Source organism: Amblyomma americanum, chromosome 11 (genome assembly GCF_052857255.1).
Source record: "Amblyomma americanum isolate KBUSLIRL-KWMA chromosome 11, ASM5285725v1, whole genome shotgun sequence".
Taxonomy (NCBI): Eukaryota; Metazoa; Arthropoda; class Arachnida; order Ixodida; family Ixodidae; genus Amblyomma; species Amblyomma americanum.
The window spans coordinates 116,155,127-116,177,787 of NC_135507.1; the positions used below are offsets into that span (position 1 = coordinate 116,155,127).

At 45.4% G+C, this 22,661-nt stretch overlaps 1 long non-coding RNA gene across 1 annotated transcript in view; it reads right to left on the minus strand.

Annotated features, from left to right (window-relative positions):
* Positions 1 to 10,625: 10,625 nt before the first annotated feature.
* The window catches only part of LOC144109487 (uncharacterized), a 116,409-nt gene continuing 104,373 nt past the window's right edge, over positions 10,626 to 22,661 (minus strand). Inside the window, exons 3-6 of the long non-coding RNA XR_013309608.1 lie at positions 18,036 to 18,292; positions 12,423 to 12,580; positions 11,125 to 11,224; positions 10,626 to 10,793 (exon numbers count right to left, since the gene is read on the minus strand). This is a non-coding gene — a long non-coding RNA (uncharacterized LOC144109487). The remainder of the gene's footprint in view (positions 10,794 to 11,124; positions 11,225 to 12,422; positions 12,581 to 18,035; positions 18,293 to 22,661) is intronic.

The window sequence follows — 22,661 nt, forward strand, 5'->3', positions numbered from 1 at the left end:
AGCCTCGAGCCAACAGACCCATGCTGGCCTATGATTCAGCACACTCGAAGTTAATTAAGCGCAGTATTGTTAACTCTTGCTTCTATAATGAAGTGAAAAAAAATTGGTGGTGGTTTAGCTCTGGTTAAACCTGGAGTGACGCGATAGCTACAGCTGGCCGACTGTAACTTGGTCACGTGAAGAACCACGTGATCAGCCACGGCGCCGCGCCGCCGGCCTCTTCTCCGCACCACGTGACAGCGTGGCGGCGCCGCCACTCTGTGGCTGCTCTAAGTGATGCCGTAATGTAGCTATCGCTACAAAATCATGCCGTCATAAGCTTTAAGATAGCTTTATCAACCAGACGCGCCAACTTGTGCAGGCTGGTTATGCGCTTACGCTCTCATCCTCAGTGGCCGAGGCCATGTTGACTAAAAAAGAAGCACGCCAAAGCAACAAGGATAACAATATCGCCGTGATTCCATACGAACACAGGACTTCACGCCCCTTGGGGAAGATAGGGAAAAGAGCAGGGGTAGATGCTTTTCAGCTCTGGATCGCTTCTCAAACCTGTGCAAGCGCGTAAACCAGATGGGTCGAAGATACCTTGGTGTCACCACAAATCATCGCAGTCAGTTTGTTTCTTGTGTTCAAGGCGTAGTTTATTCAATTTCTTTGTCTTGTGGCCATGCTTACGTCTTCAAAACCGGCAGACGCCTTACAAAAATACCATCAGAAAGCAACTACAATGTGACTACGCGGATTTCAGGCCACCTGCGCGTCCAAAGCCACGATTATAACTGCACACCTCAGTTGAGTGGCACGAGCGTGCTGAGCAGGTGCGAAGAACAAATCACGCGAGAAATTATTGAGGCCAAAAACATCGCGAGCCTAGAAGACCACTGTGTCAGCACTCCGTCACAGCCTTTATGGATGAGGAATTTCGCTTCCTTTCGACAGCTTAGCGATCATGATTTCGTGTCCGTTTGCTGCTTCGGTTGTTTATCAGTCCTTGTTTCGATGCTTTCAATATATTGAAGCGAAAGCTTCACTACGCCAGGTTTTCAAGAGGGTACCATCAGTGCATGCTTGAATAACTTAGGTCGCACAATCCCTAAGGGTGGCTGTGATAGGAGCAGCCACCTGCCAGTGCAGTGGCGCATCACATAACCGCTGCCCCACTGCGCTGGTAGTGGTATGAGGACTCGCCGCAATTTATGAATGTTAAGTAGAGAATGAGCAATTCTTGATATATGGACATTAAACCACAAAATACATCGCTTCATACCTTTAAGGCGAAGCTTAAGTGCCTCCTGCAATTGAAGATTCATCACCTGCTTTCGCACGTCTGCTCGGTTTAACTAAGCTAACCCGTACCAATTTTTTACCGAGGTGTCGGAACAATAAACCTTCAGTTGTTACTTCAGCGCCTCTGTCTCGTCATCCCTTTCTGCGTCCTTCGTGAAGATTGCGCTGTTTTCATTGCGATAAACAACCAACTAGCTCAAGATGTGTTCTTCAGGCATATTAAACATACCAAGAAATAAAACACTGGAATTCCAGCTCTGATGTACAATAATAAAATAGCAGGAGACGATTTGAATAAAGAGAAAATTTCTAATGCACACTTTCGATCCGTACTATAAGTGTTCAATGAGACCGCACTCTAGCCCCAGAGGATTCCGCCCGTTTGCCAGAAGTGCAAGATTTCAAGCAACCCAGACGGGTGTAAAAGCACTGTTGTGGTATTCTAAACTCGCACTCTGCCCACGGTCCTGACGGTATACTTTATTATATTTTAAAGCATTGTGCAACTGAGCTATCTCCTTGCATTGTAACCATATTGAATAAATCACTAGAGTGTCAAAAACTTTCGAGCGACTGGAAACTTGCGAATATATTACCCATACATAAAGAAGGCGATTGCTGAAATGCGTTTATTATCAACCAGTGTCCCTAACCTCGGTGCCTTGCAAAGACATTGGAACATATCATATATTCTTGTCTTATGAAGCACTTAAATGATAATAGCTTCGTAAATCCAGCTCAACATGGCTTTCTTTCAGATTTGTCTTGCACGCCATAGCTCGCAGAATTCATACATGATATTGAAGTAGGTTAGATAGCGGAGTTCAAATAGACGCGGTTTTTCTTTACTTCCGCAAGGCTTTCGATGTGGTATGGCAATCTTTGTGTTTTATTAAGTTATATTTATGTATCTGTTCTTGAATTCTCCGTAAGATTCTTGATTATTTATACGAATAGAAGCAACAAGTACTTATAGACGGTGTCCCTTCGCAATCTGTTGATGTGTTATCGGACGTGCCACAAGGCTCGCTCCTCGGGGCATTGCTATTTATTGTTTGTGTGAATGATCTACCGAGCGATCTGTATCCCTTGTTAGACTGTACGCCGGGGACTGCGTTGTTTACCATTCTGTCACGAGTGCAAATGATACCCATGTACTGCAGTCTGATATTGATAAGGTGAGCGCATGGTTGGCAAAATGGGAAATGGTTCTCAACAGAGCTAAGTGTTTCCGCATGCTGTTTACGAACAAAAAGCAAGGTATGCAGCAACTATATTTTAAATCGGTCTTTCGTCCGGACGAAGGTCAGCGTCAAGTTTCTCATCGTTATGCTTACAGCTACATTGGAATCTAGTGTGCACATTGAGACTATTAGTGCCAAAGCCTCCCGCCTTCTCTGCCTCTTTCAAAGAAACTTCAAGCATTCAACTTCATCCCTAAAAAAAAAAAACATCGTACGTTGCAAAAATTACGCCAATTCTTAAATATAGATGCGTGACTTGGGATCCGTTTACGAATTTTTTAAAAGACAAATTAAAGCGAGTATACAGGAGCATGTCACGAAATTTGTAAAGGGAACTACAATTTCCACGTTAGGGGCTCCGATATTCGAGAATCTTTGGGGTCAAAACTGTTATCCCGGCGAAGAAAAAAATTGAGATCAAAGTTCTTGCATGAAGTCTGCAAGAATAAAACCAGGATCCATAAAAACCTCTACGTAAAGCCGCATCGCTATGTTTGAAGGAGAAGGGATAATAAAATGAAAATTATAATTTATAACTGCCGGATTAATAACCTGCAATACTCTTTTTTCCCAACACCATATGGGCACGTCAGCGGAGATTGCCTCCATCCTCACCTTCCTGTGTACTCCCTCACGGCTTCCTCCATCTCGGGCGCTTCGCCGCCAAGCTCACCACTTTGCCGTCCGCGATGAACTTCTACACCGCCGCAACTACCTACTCTATGGGCGAAAATGGCTGCTGGTAATCCCTCAACACCACCGTGCCGATCTCTGTGCCTCATTCCACTCTGAGCCCCACTGCGCCCACGCCGGCGTGTTGAAAACATATGCTCGCCAGCGCCTAGGGTACTATTGGCGCGGTATGTACCGCTTTGTTCGTAACTTCATGCGCTCATGTCCCGCCTGTCAACGCCGTAAGCACCCTCCTCGCCATACAACCGCCCCGCTGCAGCCATTGCCTTGACCTAGGCGACCCTTTGGCCCTGTCAGAAGTGATCTGTATGGTCCACTTCCGACCACTGCAGCAAACAGTCGCCGTAGGTCGTGTGACGCGTTAGTGGAAACGTCTCGCCTGCCCTCTGCCTCAGCCCCGACGATGTTGCGTCCTTCATCCTTCACCCTCTGGTTCTGCGCCACGGTGCGCCTCAAGAACTGCTCAGTGACCGCAGGTGTGTTTTCCTTTCGAATGCCGTTTCAGCCCCGCTGTAGAAATGCAACATCATTCCTCGATCCACTACAGCGTATTACCTTCAAACTGACGGCATAGCGCTTCAATTGCGCTCTCAGCCATATGTTCGCCATGTACGTTGACTCTGCTCACTCATACTGGAACCAAATCATTCCCTTTGTCACGTATGCCTATAATACGGCTACGCAGACTACGAGAGCCTTCTCTCCTTTTTTCCCCTTTTATGGCCGCGAGCCCTCGTCTACTATGGACACAACTCTCTGCTACAGCCCTGACTTGTCTGAAACTACTCCCCTTTCCGCAGCCTATATGTACGCCGAAGAGTGGCGCCAACCTGCTCGCTCGTTTACCACTCAGCACCAGTGGCACCAAAAACACAGCCGGCAACCCACCGACCCTGCCCCATCATATCCTGACTATGACTCTCTCCCCACTCTCTCGTTTGGCTCTTGGTCTCCTCCACTACTCCTGGTTTATCCACGAAGCTGCTTTCCCGCTACCACAGCCCTTACCGTGTTGTTCAACGAACCTCTTCAGTGACTATATTGTCGAACCCGTTGCGTCTTCTACAGACGGCCGTCGCCGAGACCTCGAAACTGTCCACGTTGAACGGCTGGAACCGTACTATTACCCGCTCGTTCTTTCCGCCCCGTAAGTCGCCAAGTGGCTCCTTTTTCGGCGGGGAGGTATTGTAATGGACTAGACCGGCGTCAGAGCACGTGACTCTAGTCAGAAGATGACGAAGACAAGGAGAAGCTGGAACAACGCTTCAGAGGAGCACACAGAGCTTACGATTCAGCGTTTCAGCAACGAAGCCATGGGAATGAACCCCGCATCACGGTAAAAACAACACCCCTGCACCCTTGTTTTATTTTGCGGTCGTTGCCAGACAGAAATGGAAGATTCGCTTTTATGCTTCAGAGCTAACAAAACATTTGTTATTTACTTTGTAAGCACGATAAAGCTCACGTGCTCTTCCACATGCCTGTCAATTGGGTCATTAGTATCGGCAGCGCCAAGGTATCTGCTCACGCATTCCTTCTCTTACGGAAGCAACGCTACAACAGTCAGTTCTCAAGAGGCACTAGTCAAACCTGAGTCTTTTAACTCATCGTGCCAGCCTAGAAACTGGCACGATGATCTGCGAGCTTCTTAGGCTGCACTAAAGTCCCTGAAGTCATCACGCGCGCCGGAGCAGCTTGTCAGACACCCGTGTATGGCAACGCAACGTTGCGCTGCGGCGCCTGCCGGCTCACTGCGGCACTGTGAGTTGACGGCGCTGCTAGAGTAGCATGCAGAGGTAAGCCTCATTTATTTGCCTTGAAGCGACCGGGAGAAACTTGAGCGTTAACACATGCAACCACAGAACGAGAGATGAAACACCAGACAAAAGCGCTGTTTCATCTTTTTCTTTTTTGTTGCAATGTGAGCACCTTATATAGGCGAGGAATAGGTGGGACAAGGATGGGAGCGACAGAGACGGGGATGTCAACTACAGCATCAAAGAATGCACGCTCGAGCAAGCAAGAGAAGAAATATCAAAATATACCCAAAAAAGCGAACATGAAACAACTCAATTGTTGGCCACCTCTAAAAAGTCGATCTCTGCGGCAAAGAACGATAATGAGGGTGTGCTAACACACCGACTGCCACATTACAATAATGGCACGCTTCTAAGATGACGCGCGCCGTCTTTTCGGCACTCTTGCCTATGATCTTGTGTCTAGTGTTTCGTCTCCCGTTCTTTGGTTGCATGTGTTAGCGCTGTTATTTTTTCCAGAATTGAGATGTACCGGCTAGCCCAGAAAGAAGTTTTAATTGAGGCTTTATCTAAGAGCCCTTTCAGTAGGCAGACAATGTGGACCTTTCGTGTGCCACCGTCTAACACGTATTTCTTTCTTTAATGTGGCATTTCTTGCCCGGACACGCGTGGCTTAATGGGGGGTATTGGGCGCGAGCTTCACCACTGGAGCGAATGGCGCTGGCGTCGACTTAGCGCAGCAATTTGGATCACGGGTTTGCTCTTACTGTTGAGGAAGCGGATTATCGGTTGAATTTATATCATTCTAAATCCTAAAAGCCGCGCTATCATCTGTATTTTTCGTGGATAGTAAGAGACAGCATTATACACTTTGATCATATGTCGCCGTTGGTACTACTACAGTTTATTTAGGCTTTCGCCATGGTCGCTTGCTGCTCTGTCGCTCAATGCCGGACTTCAGCTGCGGATGCAGGCGTAAGCTTCCACTTCTATCCGAAAAGAGAGGAAGCTACGTGAAGCTTAGGTAATCAAGCTGCTAATGGGAAAAGCTTCGAGCGTACATTCTCGTGTGTGCAGCAAACATTTCAGCGAACAAGATTTCGTCTATGGAGTTGGCGCTAAACTGTTCGGTGAGTAGCGGCCAAAGCTGCGTGCGCATTTACGTCCGCGCATGTCTCTCTTGTGGAGCTTACGAAGGTTGATTGCTGACAGGATGTAAAATGCGCTGGCTTCTGCACGACGCAGTGCCGTCTCAGAGCTTGCCTGTTCGACCTTTGGATCGTCAGCCGTCTGCTCGGCGTAGCCGAAACAGGGCACGGGGCGGAGGTAAGCTGAATGTGCGTGGTAGCGTCGGACGCGATTACGCAGTTTTAATTTCGCGCACAGCACGCCGTGTGTAGCATATTTACATTTTTGGAAGTATTGCACTTTGTCTCAATACTGTTTTTGCTTTCTGCGCCTGTTTTGTGCAGTGACTGTTTAGGTAACGTTGGCGGGAAATTGATGAATGGATGTATTCATTGTTTCGCGAGACTGATAAAAGTGAAATAATTCTTGCCTGTGGCATGTGACTTTCATAATTATGCTAATTTTCGATTTCGGCGCTTATATGCTTGATGATGATACCTTTTCTTACAATTGTTAGATTCAGTGTATGGTAATGATGCTGATATCATTGCTTTGCATTTTGAGCACTTCGCACCCGCGTGACAAGCATGTACGAATGCATTTTGAAACGGCTTGGATAATTCTCCACTGCATCCATTACTGAAATCATTCTGCATCATAAGCTAAAATTCTGTATCCGCAAATCAGCTAAGCAAACAGAAGCACTGTTTTAACAACCAACGTTAATAAATCCAAGTGCTCTTCAGGATGTTGGCAATCGTATTTTCATCGGTGTTACATTAACACCTACATATCAACTGGGAGCTTCTTTATTTGGTGAAGGAACAGCGCTAAGTGCGGGACAGGAGACAAACATGGAAGCACAAACACGGGCTCTGACTATCAACTGAATATTTATTTCGGAGCACAAACATATATCAGGTGGCAATAAAGGGGGCGGTATATTGAGGCATGCGCGGTCACAGAGAAACAGGGGATAGTCACGTCAAATAAGAAAATTAATAAAAGCCTGAAGAAGCTGAGAATGACGGATGCGTGAAGGCGATAAAACCGATAAAAACTGCACGGTGAAAAGAGCCGTCACGTAAACTAGGAAGAAACAGATGAAGGATTAAAGAGGATGCGAAAATATAACGCAAAAGGGGGTTTTTAGTGTCTAAACAGATAAAAAAGATAGTACAAGAACGATAAAAATGTTACGGTGTAGAGGGCCAAACACCCAAAAAGGAAAACACATTCAACAAGTCTGAAGCTTAAAAGTGGCCAAAAGGGTTAAAAAGTCTGTTAAAACCAAAACCGAGGAAGATTGGCTGCCAAAACATAGAAATACCAAGGGCCAAGCCATCGCTCAAAACGCATGGCCAGCTGCCCTTTGGAACATCAATTCTTTCTCAGATAGGCAGACAGACGGAGTTCTAACACAGTATTCCTTGTAACAATGGATTTCAATGGCTTCAATTATCTCCCTAGATAAACGATCTCGTCCTTTGCCGATAATCGCGCATCCATCGTACACTGGGGTGCAGGTGTCACTTTTACATTGCTTGCAATGTTTGGCAAGGTTCCCGGTCATAACAACACTGCTCATGTTATTTTTGTGTTCTTGCAGCCTGATATTTATTCATCTCCCCGTTTGACCAATGTATTTTTTTCCGCAAGACAGGGGGACTGAATAAATGACACCTGTGGCCCAAGATACTTTCACATCCTGTTTAATCCTTCATCTGTTTCTTCCTAGTTTGCGTGACGGCCCTCTTCACCGTGCAGTTTTTATCGGTTTTATCGCCTTCACTCATCCGTCAATCTCAGCTTCAGATTTTTATTAATTTTCTTATTTGACGTGACTATCCACTGTTTCCCTGTGAGCGCGCATGTCTCAATGTACCACCCCCCTTATTGTCACCTGATATATGCTTGTGCTCCGAAATAAAGATTCAGTTGATAGTCAGCGCCCGTGTTCGTGCTTCCATGTTTGTCTCCTGTCCCGTACTTAGTGCTGTTCCTTCCCCATGCAAAACCAACTAGCTCGTCAACTCGCTCTTCTAACCTTCTTTATTTGTTTGCCAAGAATGTCATTAGAGATGAATTAAGGCTGATATTGCAGTGCATGCAGCAAGGGTGGAGAATTTATACCTACTTGCATAGCAAAAGCTGTGGCCAACTGTTTTAATTATTTGCTTTGATACAGCTATAGTTTTAGAGTACCATTTTGGGAGCAATGCACATCTGAAGCTGACATTTTATTTCCAGAAGAGAGGGCGTTGAGCGACATTTTACCTAAAGAGAAGCCGTTACCGTTACCTGCATGTGAACCAGAGATTGAAGCAAGTGCATCTTACTTAGGAGAAATCGATGGCAGTGAACCGACTCAGGGGACGACGCAGATATCAATCCTGGTCCAGGTGGCAATCAAAGTATCGTTGTCAGCAGCATTATTTTGTATATTTATTGCATTTGTTGACTGCGAAAATAAATTGCATTGAGCTTCAGGCCGTAAGAAAGGAGGTTGGCGTGCAAGTCAACACACTCGATCATTTTCGCTGTCAGCGCAACACGTTCGTGTTGCGCTGAGAGCGAAAATGAACACTTATTAACTCGCCCAAATTTCCGCCGTGCTGAACACACTCGATGCTGCACGAAAACAACCACTGAGCACGGCAAACATTCAGGCAGGGAGAAAAAGATCTGAACATCTTAACTGGGATTCCCTGCTTCCAGCTGTTCTATAACATATGCGATGATTATGCTGACAGCTGGATGCTCAAGGAAGCAAAACGGTTTTGCTTAGAAAACGAAGACGCGGTGTTGTTAACGCTCATCAAGCTTCGCCACATGTTATTCGCATTGCTTAGTGGTCTTTTTGGCATTCATGAGCGCTACGGTAAGAGAGGAGTGCCTTTTGTGACCTAGGATTGTACATCCAGCAATGTAACCAGCATATGTGTCCATGAAAAAAAAAACGAATTCTTAGGTAAAGAAACTGTATAAAATTTATATTAGGGAGTTCAAAGGTAATCTTTAAGCCTTTTGCAACCGTTTTGAACGACGCGAGAACATCAGCAACAACTTCGCCAATTGAAAAACATGCGGCTTTTATATTATCACCAAACAATCGTCATCATATCGAAAAATATGTAGGTTAAGTAGTAAGCTGAGCAAGCTTTTGTCAAAGCAGGAAAGAAAAATGTAAGAAAGAACGGGAGCCACGCACTACCGAATGCAGATTCCTGCTTTTCGTGTGTAAAACCTGTTGTTGAAGTTAATGGCAGTTGGCTGTAGATAAAACTCTAAAATGGCTAAGAAACGGTCACTGTTCACACCCGCCCTATTTTGAAAACGCATTTCTCCCGCATCATCAATTAGCGATCTGCGAAGGTGCTTAACCTTCGGGGTTAAGCGCCTTCGTGTTCTCCGCTGACATATATTTTTGACATACTTTGACATAAGTTACTTCCGTTAAATATGTGTTTGAGGTGTCTTTCTTCTCTCGACCAAAATGTTTTTCTGTAATCTTTTAGTATTTTCATCCTATAAACGCTTTTTTCTACCTTGTGTCAGTCCCTCTGAATTTGTTCGCCCTTTGTAATCACAGGCCATTCCTGTATATCAGTAACTACACAGCAAACAGCATGCCATTGAGTACGCCAGTTGCGTTTTCATAGTGTCGCTAACAGCAAAGTTTGAAATGCTCAAAGTACACACACTCTTCATCGCCAACCATGTGCATAGTAAACATGAAATAATGGTGGACACCATTTTTCATTAAGTTACAAGGGAAGGCAACACATATGACTTGAAAAAGTAGACAGCCCTCTCTACAACATCATTGAAGGAAGAACCGTTGAACTCTACAGAAAACAACAAGTAGTTTTCACTGTCTTGAAACATAAAAAGACCTGCACTAGACACCCTTGGCAAACCCATCTGGACCTGCACTTGACAGAAATACCTGCTGGTCTTCTTCAGACACAAGCTTATGCCTTCACTTGTTATTGATTTTGCCTTGAATCTGTCTAAACTGATCGGGCACTTCATTTCAAGAACTCTTGGAGCGCAGCAGTAGCATGTGACTAGCTCATTTGGACTGACGCCAATGCATGGATGCTGGTCGGAAATTAAAAGTCCGCACGGTTCAACTTTCAAACTATGATTCTAAATTGCAGCTAAATAAGCCTTATTTGTTGTTTCTCTTAGCATTGGAGGTGTCTGCACTGAGTTTGCTTTCAACACAGCTTTCAGCCGAGGTAGCACATCATGAGGGCCCATTCTTGTTCTGAGTGCGTGCACTCGTGTATAAACAGAATGTGCAATTGATGCTGTTACCATTCCTTTTCAGTATATAAACCAGTCTGGAGAGATGGCTTGGGCCTTTGTTGAATTATTTATCATGTCAATTTCTGTGTGTATGTTTCTTGGAGTCGGCTGTAAATTTCTTCTGCTGAGAGCGCTCCTGTTGCAATGACGTTCTCGGCAGCTTCAACAAACTCTGGCGGGTTTCTCACACCAAGGTTTTCTCGTCTTCCTGTGCTTGTTGCGCTATCTTCATGCTGCTCATGCAGCTGAACAGTGGATGAGATTGGCTGTATGGGTAGCAGTGGCGCTGTATCGCTGCATGATGGATCCACAGTCGTATTGCCTGATCCTTTACTTGACAACGGGTATGTCAGTTGGTCACAGCAACTTGCTGAAATGAAAGAAATACAAGTTTGTTCGTGTACATTTAAACAAAAAAATAAAATCTGCGCATTTTTTGTACTTGGTTATGTTGCTCTCACTAAAAGACATGTATACTGAAGCATCGACTTTTTCCTTAAACCATTTATTTTTGGGTAACAAAATAGTAAGCTCGAAAAATAGGCACGAACAGTGACAACGGACTATATGAAAACGTTTACATACAGTAAATAAGCTTGGTAATTGATGGCATTGGTGCGTTTCAATTGGCATGGTATAACAAGGTGCTAAGTCAAAAAGCAGATTGCATCAAACTAACCTATAACAATATATCCACTTACTGCCTTCACTGTGGCGGAGTGCAGCACAGTTGTACGGAAATTCTTCAAGCAGCCTCTTCAGGACCTTGCCATCAGGCACCTTGATATTTTCTCTTTTAGCCTGAAACGCGAAAGGTTCTATCACCGTACTTTCCTGAGTACACTAAATGCATTTTCACTTCACGTGAGCACTTTTTAATTATCATTATGATGATAAAAACTGAACTTAGTACAGCTCTGAGGCTGTTGCATGGCTGCTCTCAACAAACCTTCTGCTGCTAACTTCATCACTACACCAGAGATTCTCAAAGTGCATTGGAAGAGGTTGCAGTGCTGTAAGGCTTACTAAGCAGTCACGCTCGAAATGAGAAACTAAGTTTCACATAAAATTACAGATTAATATTTTTGCGAGTATGTCAGTTCATCTCCAAGTAATTTTTTTATGCTTTTTCTCATTGCTTAACACATGAATCCTCTTACAAATCATTCAAAAGCATCTATTTATTGTTTTAATCCTCTTAATTCAAGTATTCCAGCTACGGTGGATAAACTTTGATAACAGCCATGGCTTGTTAGTCTCATTTCACTCAGTGCGAAGTGCGCTCAAAAGCCACAAAAAACATTGACCTCAGTGATCGTTTAGAGCCCTTATCGGACACTAGTATTATGAACAAAGCAAGCACTTGAAGCCACGAAAAGAGTCACTGTTGCAAAACTATTGTAACTTTGATTAACCGGCAACATGCTCTGTAGAAACGTTGGCACATATAAGTGCACGGGTACAAACACCTGTGCTACTCTATTCACAACCAAATGAAACAGCAGTAAACTGCTCTTTTTTCTTATGAAGGGTGCATAAACCTGACGGTACTCTGCCTTGGTGTATCTTAGTTTATGAGCAAAATAATGATGACAGACTATGTACTTTAGTTTGCCGCCACAAATTTCGTCAGTAAAGCTTTGTAGGGGGCTAGTTGGTTGTACATACCGAGACTGAGGAGCGCTGCAATCAAGACATGGGGACAACACCACATAAGAACACCACGATACACGAGCGCAATTTGCGCTCGTGTATCGTGGTGTTCTTATGTGGTGTTGTTCCCTTGTCTTGATTGTAGCGCTCCCCAGTCTCAGTACAAATTTCGTGTATGGTTACACCAAGATCAAACCTGCTCCACAAAAGCAACCAGCATTGCTACAATTTGAAGCGCAGTCATAACTGATAATAATAATAATAATCATATGCTAACAAAACAATATTCTGTAATACTCTATCCTCCTCTTATTTCAAATGTGATGCAACATGTATCATGACTGACCTTTTTGGCACTATCTTCCTTGGTGCATATTTTTCTTTCACACCAGCTTTGTGATCTTTCCCCATTGCTGAGGCATATCAGTAGATGACATGAGGTCGAAGGTCTCTGCGGCATGAATGTGCAGCAACAGAGCGACCATGTGCTTGCACTTGTGCTGGCTACAAAAAATAAAGGCATAACCAACTTTTGTCTCCTGAAACAAAGCACGCATATCACCACAAATTTGTAAGCTTTAATAAAAACACCTTACATTAAAATGCTCTCACTTTTTTCAGCAGTAGATGCAGATTACATGTTACAATGTTTCATAATACTTGTTAGTAACATGTAGAATTTAACTGACAGAAAGCTGTCTGCACAGCAAAAGATAAACTACAACAGTTATATTCCATCCATGAAACCAACGTTAGTATTCATACCCTGCTTTGCAAGTGCAAGATGCAGCAGTCACTGTCCTTTCTTTTATTTCTATCTCCAGTTCGCGACGTTCCTTGTTCACAGCGCCGGTCGGAAGGATAAGCCCAACAAACGTGACCTCATCGTCTTTGCAAAGCTTAACGCTGCACACCACTACGTGCTTCGCCTCTTAGACGGCCCCTCCTTCTATGAAAAGCCGGCAGGTCTCAAATTTCTTCTCAATGAAGTCATTGATGCTCGACAACGAAAGTTTCACTGTAATGAAATAAAAGATTCTCCAGCGTAATAGACAAAAAATAACATTCACGCAGCCTGAAATAGAGTGATAATTTGAAATGGCCGAGAAAGCCGTAAACATGAGATAGAACATTACAAATTGTGGCGTCATGAGGAAAGGGTAAACAAAACTACTCTGCGCGGGGTAAACACACATTCGCCCAAAGCTTGAATGACAATATGATCGCGGTCAGTAAGCAAGAATGCGCGGCGTGAAATACAGCGCATTTACATATGAATATTTCTCCGCGTCGTCTCCACCATTCAACCTGACGGCTCCGACTAAGTTCAAGGGTGCAGTCGAACGGCGCCGCTTCCGCCGGCACTGCCCGAAAGCGCTCCGCACCTGTCCCGGAGAAATCTTATTACCGAGACTCAGTGACCGCTTACCTCTGAATGGTGGTGTGGCACCTTCAGTTCTCTCCATAGCATCACCAACAACGCTGGTCGATGCACGGTCGTGGCCAGTTTAACAGCCCGCTCACATGGTAGCGTGCTTTGCTTTTGCCGAGTGAGTGAGCTTGATTTCTCCAATTGAGCTTAAACAGGTCCAGAACAAATTCTATTTATTAAGTTAATAAATAAACTATTAACGTGCAACTACAAACCACCTTGGAAAGCGTCACACAGTAGCAATTTAACGCGCGTTATTCCACTTAGTGCGATGGGCGCGCGCCGCCTATAGAGGTGGTGCCACAGTATGTCCTCGCGGCCAATACTAGCTGTTTCTCTTTACAATACAGGAATACTGACAACTCCAAACTGTACAAAATGTGTTATTGGTGAGGATGTTTAGTATATATAAACGTATTCATGACAACAAAGCGCTCAGAAAGCGACGGACACGAGACAAGACAGACGATCGCTATTTAGTATTAGAGAGTTTTAGTTTCAAGTACGTAGAGGGTTCACGTACGCAAACGTGAGAAGTCTACGTAGCCTGCACGCAGGTCGTTTGAAACCCTTATAGTTACACGTACGCGAAGCACGCCGCGCGTTACTCCTAGCGCCATCTACTAAGAAACACAAACACTGGTGGTGGCCTAAATCATCCAAGACAAGTCTTTAAGCCAAGTCATTCATAGCGAGACCGTTGCTATGACGACGACCAAGGCTGCTTCGTCAGGCTTAACAGCTGAAAAATCGCCCTTCTGTCTGAAAAAAAAAAGCTCTTTGTCGCTTGAAACCTTATGCGAGGGTAAGAATGGGCAAATTGAAGGCGAATACAACAGTTTAGAACACGATATCGCGTCGAGGGATTAGCGACGAAGCTGTTATCGCTGTGAAGCGGCGGCAGGGCACCGCCATGTTTGTCAACGCTACGTACGCAAGCAACGCAAAGACCGCAACGTAAAAATCCGAATCTCACGTACGTACGTAAGACTCGCGTATACCCTTTGCGTTCTGCGCATGCGCATTGGTCACCCGTAAGAGCTATACGTACGTGAAGCCTCTACGTACGTGAAACTAAAACGCTCTATTAGTTTAGAGCTGCAGCCTTTTTAATGTTCTTACGTAGAACTGTGACGACACAGCTATAGGGTTGCCAAAGTACCATAGCCTCGGCCTTCGCCCCTGGCCTGACCTTGGATCGCGGATCAATGCCGCCTCTGCATTTTGTTTTAAGATTTCTCAGGGGCGTTCGATTTACTTGCACCTTGTGAAAATCCCATGTGTGCAGTTGTGTGGACATGAATTTTGTCTCAATGTGTAATAGTTCATCCCTGCCATCGTGATAGGAAGTAGCCTGCCAGGTACACCCCGAGCCAAAATTATTCATGGCACAGCGTTCACACGTAGTGCAATGAATGCCTTCTGAATGCACCGTGTAGCGGAGAATTCAAAGTACACGTCAAGCAGAAAGCTTCTCTACCGAGAGAAAAAAACCTTCCTTTAACCGCTCATGACCCATTGGTCTTTAGTGGTGCCGTGATGGCTCCATTCGGAGAGGAGACAAAAGCGAAAAACCTTTGGCCTGAAGTCTTGAACAGGACTGCAAGTTGCCAGGCTAACTTCTCTCCTGTCCTTGCAGAGTGCTTGTCTCTCTTCATCCCACTGCAACGTGTTCTTCTGCACGTACGACGCAACGCGAGCAGATTTCCTTCGTATCTTTTAAGTGTTCCTTACACGCGTCTCTCCTAATTTATTTCTTAATCCGAGCCGGGAGCGTACGGTTCACATGACGTGAGCAAAAGGCGGTTGAGCACTAAATATTGCATGCACTTCTCGGATCACGCAAAGGCCTTCGCGGCGTCAACGCACCGACGCCATCGTGCTCACCTCGTCTCAAAGCAAGGCTCTAGGGAATGATGCTGACGGTGTGCCTGCTTGCAGCCTTTGTAAAATGTTGAAGAGGGAGAGGGAACAGCTTCACAACGACGAGACGCAGTATATATGCTCTGTTACTTCTCTTTGCTTGTCTCGCACGCTTCGCTGCGATGTATCGAGTGCGCCAGATTTGGCATTTTTAGCGACACTCGAGCCGCCTATTTTACTGAGAATTTTTTACTCTCTGAAAGTAAGGAAGCATTGAGCGGTTCTGAGGAAGAGGTTTTTTGTATACTAGAAAGGAAAGACAGAATTGTTCATTAAATAGCACTAACCGTTCAAAGTGCCCAAGTAACGTCTCGTCGAGGTTTGTGGTTCCTTTGCTATTCTTATTTATTTTTTTTTCCGAATGTATTACGAACGCTTGAACGCGGCCGATATTGCCCATGTCTTGTCTGCGTGGGACCACATACCGGGAGAGCAGAGATTAAGCACGCAAATTAAATACCTCTGAAACGAAGACGACATCCCATTAGCGCAGGTGACTGGCACGCTCCTCTCCCGCTTTTTTTTTCTAGGGGGCCAACGCCACCTTTTATGCTTGAACTTTTGTATGCACATAAGTAGTGCTTTATTCTTATGGTGTCTTTCTTTCCTTGCGCCTCGACCTAGGTGCACACGAGGATTGATACAAACTGCAAAGGTGTTTCGACGTTACCGAAAGTAACAATGTGTGGGAGAAACGAACACTGCTCATTCTCTTGCCTAAACTCTTGACTGTTTTGCTCTTAGAAAAGTTTTCTTTGAGGCGTCATTTATACCACACTTAACTGAGACGTCGACTTTTTCATTTTGCCCCCTGTTGAAAGAACGTTATTCACGCCAAAGGACGACGCTAAGGTATTCCAATTATTGCAGGACAGACTGAGATATTCTCCGCCCCGGTAATGGCTTGAAAGAGCTCAAAATTACAGAAAAGAGCAGAGGACAGTGCGAAATTGTAATTACCAGCGTGAAAAATCAATTACCTCTTAATTACTGCATGTCGCTTGTACAAAATTTGCTGAGACTTCTCATATAATATAGCTCCAGGGTATGTTTTTTTTTATTCAAGAGGCGGATATGTGTTTTTGTTTTATATATGCGATGCATTAAAAAATACCTTGCAGGCAGCTGTCGCAGGGAACGTTGCTAAGAAATGGACCGTGTGGCTGGGCTTCCGGAACGCCAAAAAAGAAGCAGTTCATCGTTGAGAGAAGAAATCCACTCGGTATCCTCCTCAACCCGCGTTCCATGGCTGCCATTAATTACGGGGCTTTCGTCAGTGGAGCGGTGTGTACTAGTCGAGTACAGGAGGCGTGTTCGTACGGGCTCCGGTATGTACGGATGGAGACAAGGCGGGAGAAATTTCCGAGTGCCACTATGCATTGTACGCCGCCTGGCGGAAGCCTTGTGATACACATCGCTTCTTGTGTTTTTACAAGGAGAGCACCTTGCAGCGGGCCGTCACCCAGCAGTGTCGTACAGAAGTATAGATAAGCATGAAGCGTTAATATGCTTGTGAACCGGGGTACTCGGGTTCGAACCTGACCACGGCGGCCACGTTTCGACGGAGGCGAAACACAAGAAGAGCCCGTGTGCTGTGCGATCTCAGTGCAGGTTAAAGATCCCCAGGTGGTCGAAATAGTTCCGGAGCCCTCTAATAAGGCACCTATTTCTTCCTTTCTTCTTTCACTCCATCCTTTATCCTTTCCCTTACGGCGCTGGTCAGATGTGAGACAGATACTGCGCCATTTCCTTTCTCCAAAAAACCAATTTTCAATTTTCAGTAATTAATATTTATTCAACAAGAGCCCATTAATGCGGTGCCATACACACTGGAAATGGCAGAGAAGAGCTTCACGCTAGGAGTTTTTACAAATAAAAATGAATGAATATGGAGCCGAAGGCAGAATTCGGGTAAGCGTTCTTTTCATACACGATTGCTTTGCACGCTCACGTCTGTCCGAAGGAAAAAGCGCGCCGCCTGTGGCGCTGGGCAAACCGTCCGACATGTGACTTGTTAAGACCAAGAGAAAAAAGTGATGATGTTCTGAAGGTATTTCAATACACTTTAACGATATGGTACTTATACAACGTGATGAATAGCTTAAAATACCATCCGTATAGCCCCAAAACTCCCTTTGGAAACAGGTGAATAGCGGCGTGGGATGGACGAGACGCCTCAGCTTAGGAAAATTACATGTGCATCTTATATGCGTAAGCGTACTATCTCCAGTACCATGCCCCTGTGAGCAGATGTCCTGAAACAGGAGGAATATTTAAAGGGCTGCACTTAGGGCTCAACTGGGGCAACGCAGCCAGCTGTGCAAAGCTAAGGAACCTATGGCAGGTTAACAGACAGGAAAAGAGCAAAGCGTGTCAAGGATCAAGCGTGAGAGTCAGTGGTAGCTGATATCAAGAAGAAAAACAGATATGGGGAGGGAATTTAACACAATGGGAAAATAACAAATAATCTTTTTGGGTAAAGGAGTGTGTTGCAAGGTTAGGAAAACCTGGGAAAGCGACTGCAGGGAGTCTGGTGAGCGGAAGATAAATGATTAGGTTTACCTTATACAAGGTTATATATGCAAGACAGCAAAAACAACGCACCTGGACGGCAGAGCAGACCAAGAACCAGGCAGAGGAGGGATTTTGCATGCGACAGGACTCCCCCCGCCTGGAGTCGCGGACAGGCTCTGCGGTCACTCCAAGTCCACAGGTCCCTCCAACACCCGAGATCGCTCGCGTTCCCAGGACCACCTCAGCTGCAAGGGCCCTTCCAGCTCCCGGGGTCGTTCCAGTTCCAGGGGCCGCTCCAGCTCTCACAAACGCTCCGCCTCCAGTGGGCAGGGCACCACTGGGAACAGCTGGAACACCGGAGCCCGGCCCAAAACAGAGGGACGCTCGGACTTTCATGGGCAAGGGTCAACGCCGCCCACGAACAAGACCAATGTGCCTGATGACCACACGAGGGCGAGCTTTGTAGTGAAGATCTCCCATATTAATCCACCCGAGGGGTCTGAGAACATCTCACAACTTAAACGCATGGTGGAAAAACTAACCGCGGCGGGTACGGCTGTCCAGAATGAAAATGCGGAACTTAGGAGGCAGCTGCAAATTAAGATTCAGATAGATATGAAAAGTACAGGAACCCGGAACACCCAAAAATAATAACCAGGAGAGTGCGATGGTGGTGGAGCAATCTTTGCCACAACCAAGTAAGAGCAAATCGCGAGAGAGCGGGCAACCCGAACTTACGCTATAGGAAGTCAGCCATAAACTGGGGGCCAAGATTCAGACCCAGATTTACGCCCTGGGTACCAAAATACAGGCGCAATTTCAGACATTGAAAACCAATATACAAAGCCAAATTCAGTCGATTTTAACCGCAATACAGGGACTCGCAGATGTAACACAAGGACACAGGATTCAGATCTTAGCCATCAATACATGGCAAAAAACTGAAAAATACCATTCAACAAATTCAATATGGAAATATACACACAGAATAACACCTATTTGCCATGGCAATAGAACTGTGGGGGGTATCGGCGAAAAAGGCCGATCCTTCAGCAGCTCCTTGCGTCTCGAAGGTCCACCCAGACGTTATCACCCTCAAGGAAACTGAAGGCGCGTAAAATTTAGTCGTTTATGAAGCTTTTAACGCCGCAGGCGACAAACTTAATGTTATCACATTCGTTAGAAGGGACATTACGGCCGTTGAGCATGACACGGGCATCCGCCACATTGAGCACATCCTCGTCGAATTTTATTCAGGCCAGAAAAACCCAACGCAGTCTCTTAATTCTGAATATCTGTAGCACTAAAAAGCAAAGGAAAGTTAATTTCCGCTCGCTATTCAGAAAGGTCACGCAGATCATCAACAAACATGCACTACTCATTATAGCGGACTTTAATGCCCACCACCCTGCGTGAGGCTACCCGAGGCACTGTGCAAAGGGGAGAGAGCTGTGGCTAGACATACAGCAAATGGCTTCACCCTGCTCACGGAGCCTCTCCCTCCCACAAGAACAAGTAACAGCGTGGGTGCTGACACGTTCCCAGACCTCAGCCTGGTCAAGAATGCTGGTACAGCTAATTCGTACAACTCCTTTCTAAACCTAGGCAGTGACCATTACATACTTGTCACGGAAACTGACGTGGGCCCTGCCAAGCGCCAAACACGTTCCCAGCATATTTTCGAATGGGACGCTTTCCACCACACACAGGACGAGAGAAAGGCAGAAATCACAAACATAGAACAGTGGGCGGAGGAACTCCGCAATGATGCTAAGAATGGACTAAAATGCTCGACGACAATGCGGAACTCGAAGTACAAGACAGCCGCCTTCTTCATATGTCGCAAGCCAAAGCTAGTGTGGAAAAGCGATTAAAGAAACATAAGTGGAATCCAAATCTCACACGACGCCTAGCGTGCCATAACAAAGATATTGAGGAATATGCACTGAGATTCTGCGATCAGAACTGGGAACAATGTGCAATGTGTGACCGGCTTCAGGGCATCTTCGGCCTCGCCAAAACATGGAACCTCCTCCGACACCTAAAGGTAGTAAGTTAACACACTGACAACATTTACAGAAATTAGGCTATGAATTTGAAGGAACTCCTCGATGCAATTCGTTGTTAATGTATAAGCTTCGCCACCAAAACTTCCTTACACTGTTATGAGGGCATATCCAGCAGCAAACTATACGCTCCCTATCAACGAATTCGAGGTTCGAGCAGAAGTACTCAAGCTCGAAACTTCATGAGTACCCGGGCCCGATGGTGTAAACAACAAAATGCTTAGAAACGTAGTCGAAAAGTCTATAACAGAGCTGACGAATTTCATGCAAGAATGCTGCGAAAAGGAGGAGATTCCCAAACAATGCAAAGCCGCTAAGGTAGTTTTCATATTTAAGCGAGGGAAAACGCTCACCCTAGAAAATCTAAGGCCTATATCCCTCGTATCTGGCACCGAAAAAGTGATGGAACATGTGATACAAAGGCGACTAAACTATTTCATCGAAGACAACGACTTATACCCAATTCGATGATAGGTTTTAGATCGTATTTGTCCGCGCAAGATATCATGATACAACTCAAAGATGACATATTAGACACTAAGTCGCTCAATGCGAAAGTACTAGTAAGGCTTGACCTCACAAGAGCTTTCGATAACGTAAAACAGGAAGTGATACTAGAAAACCTAGCTTTTTGAAACATCGGGGAACGCGCATAAACTACATTGCGAATTTCCTCTTGGGCAGGATAGCGCGCATTCAATTTGGTGAAAGTCTCAAGACATACACTTGGGCAGCATAGGCACCCTGCAGGGTTCGGTACTTTCTCCCCTTGTCTTCAACGTGGCCATGATAGGGCTACAGATGAGGCTGGAGGTAATAGATGGCTTGAACTTCTGCATGTGTGCGGACAATCGACATCACCATGTGGATGACTCATGGAAACGACGCGCACATCGAACGTACGCTACAGAGTGCCATAAATGAGGTCGAAAGCTATGTCAGCCGTAGGGCCTTGCAATGCTCTGCGCAGAAGTCAGAACTTCTTTTTTATCTACCTCTGCGTCCAACTAGAACCATTCCTAACATCAAATTACAAACGCAAGGGGCGGAGATTTCTCAGGTTGTTAAAATCAGAATTCTAGCTATGATTATACAAAGCAACGGGTATAACGGTGATGCAGTAACTAAGATGGAGAATTGCGCACAACAAACGACGCGCCTTACACAGCGGATTGCCAACAGGAGACACGGCATGAAAGAGCCGAATCTCCTGCGGCTGGTACAGGCCTTCGTAGTTTCCCGTATCTCGTATGCTGCCCCCTTCCCAGATCTTAAAGTTGCAGAAAAGGAAAATATAGATGGGATTATAAGGCGGTGCACGAAGCAAGCTCTAGGGTTGCTAATCCGTACGTCCACTCACCGCCTCCTAGAGCTGGGCATGCAGAATAGCCTGAAAGAAATTACGGAAGCAGTAAGAACGTCCGAAGTCGAACGCTTAACCGGGACCGCAATCAGCGGAGCCATTCTAGACAAACTCCATTTGAGTCGAGATAAGGAAACAACCGCCACAGTCGACATGCTTAGAGAAATTCAGAACAATATAATCGTGCCACCACTACCCAGGATGATGTATCCTATTCATCACTCAGTGCACCGGGCCAAACGGGCTAAAGCGCTCGAGCAACGCTCCCTCTCCTACAAAGACAATGGCGTGGTCTACGTCGATGCCGTTGAGTATGGTAAAAAACACGATGACCCTCGCGGTCGTCACTAATAAACAACTTCTGATAATAAGTGAGTAAATACTGCCATGTAACGCAGAGAGTTCAGAGGAAGCTGCCATAGCACCGGCTGGTGCAGGCACACAAGCGAGGTATATCATCAGTGACTCCAAAGTTGCCTTACTAAATTTCAATAGGGGCCGGGTCTCCCCACTAACGAATACAATTCTCAGCCATTATGTAATAGACCGAAAAATGACGCCAGTATGGACACGAGCACATGCAGCCCTGTCTGGTAATGAGACGGCCTATGAGTTTGCCCGAGGCGTTCCCTTCCGGACGGACCTGAGCGAAGTGGTCTTCACATACAGGGATCGCATTTATTTATTCGCAGATACATGCAGTGTCCAAATGCACTATTGCATGGGGGACGTACAACGAAATCAAGCATCACAAGTTCCATAGGCAGGTGATGAGATATTCAAACAACACATGGAACAGCCATAAAATACAGCAAAGTAAGGCACAAGCATGCACACAATAATACAAAGTTAAGTGATTAGGTGATTACATGAATAAAAGCACGAATAAAAGCATGAAATACTTCCACAGATGTGCAGTCAACAATACTTTTTGGGAGTTTGTAACAAACAGATACGGCATGCTGAAAGAAAGAGTTGATAAACGTTAGTTCGGCATTTGATTTCACGCACTTTGAAAGCATGATCACAACGTGCAGATACACAATGTGGCAGCTGAAAATACCGAGTTTTGTCGACCCCGTTTTGCTGAAATAGATGCGATAGAAGATTTCTAGCTTACTGCGCATGCGTTTATTACTGAGAAGTTTCCAGCCAAAAAATTCCTTTATTGCTGAAACGCTTTCGAAAGTCGTAATCGTTGGCGACAAAACGAGCTGCACGGTTATCTACGCGTTCTAAACCATCCGATAATGTAATCAGACATGAATCCCACACCGCACTAGTATA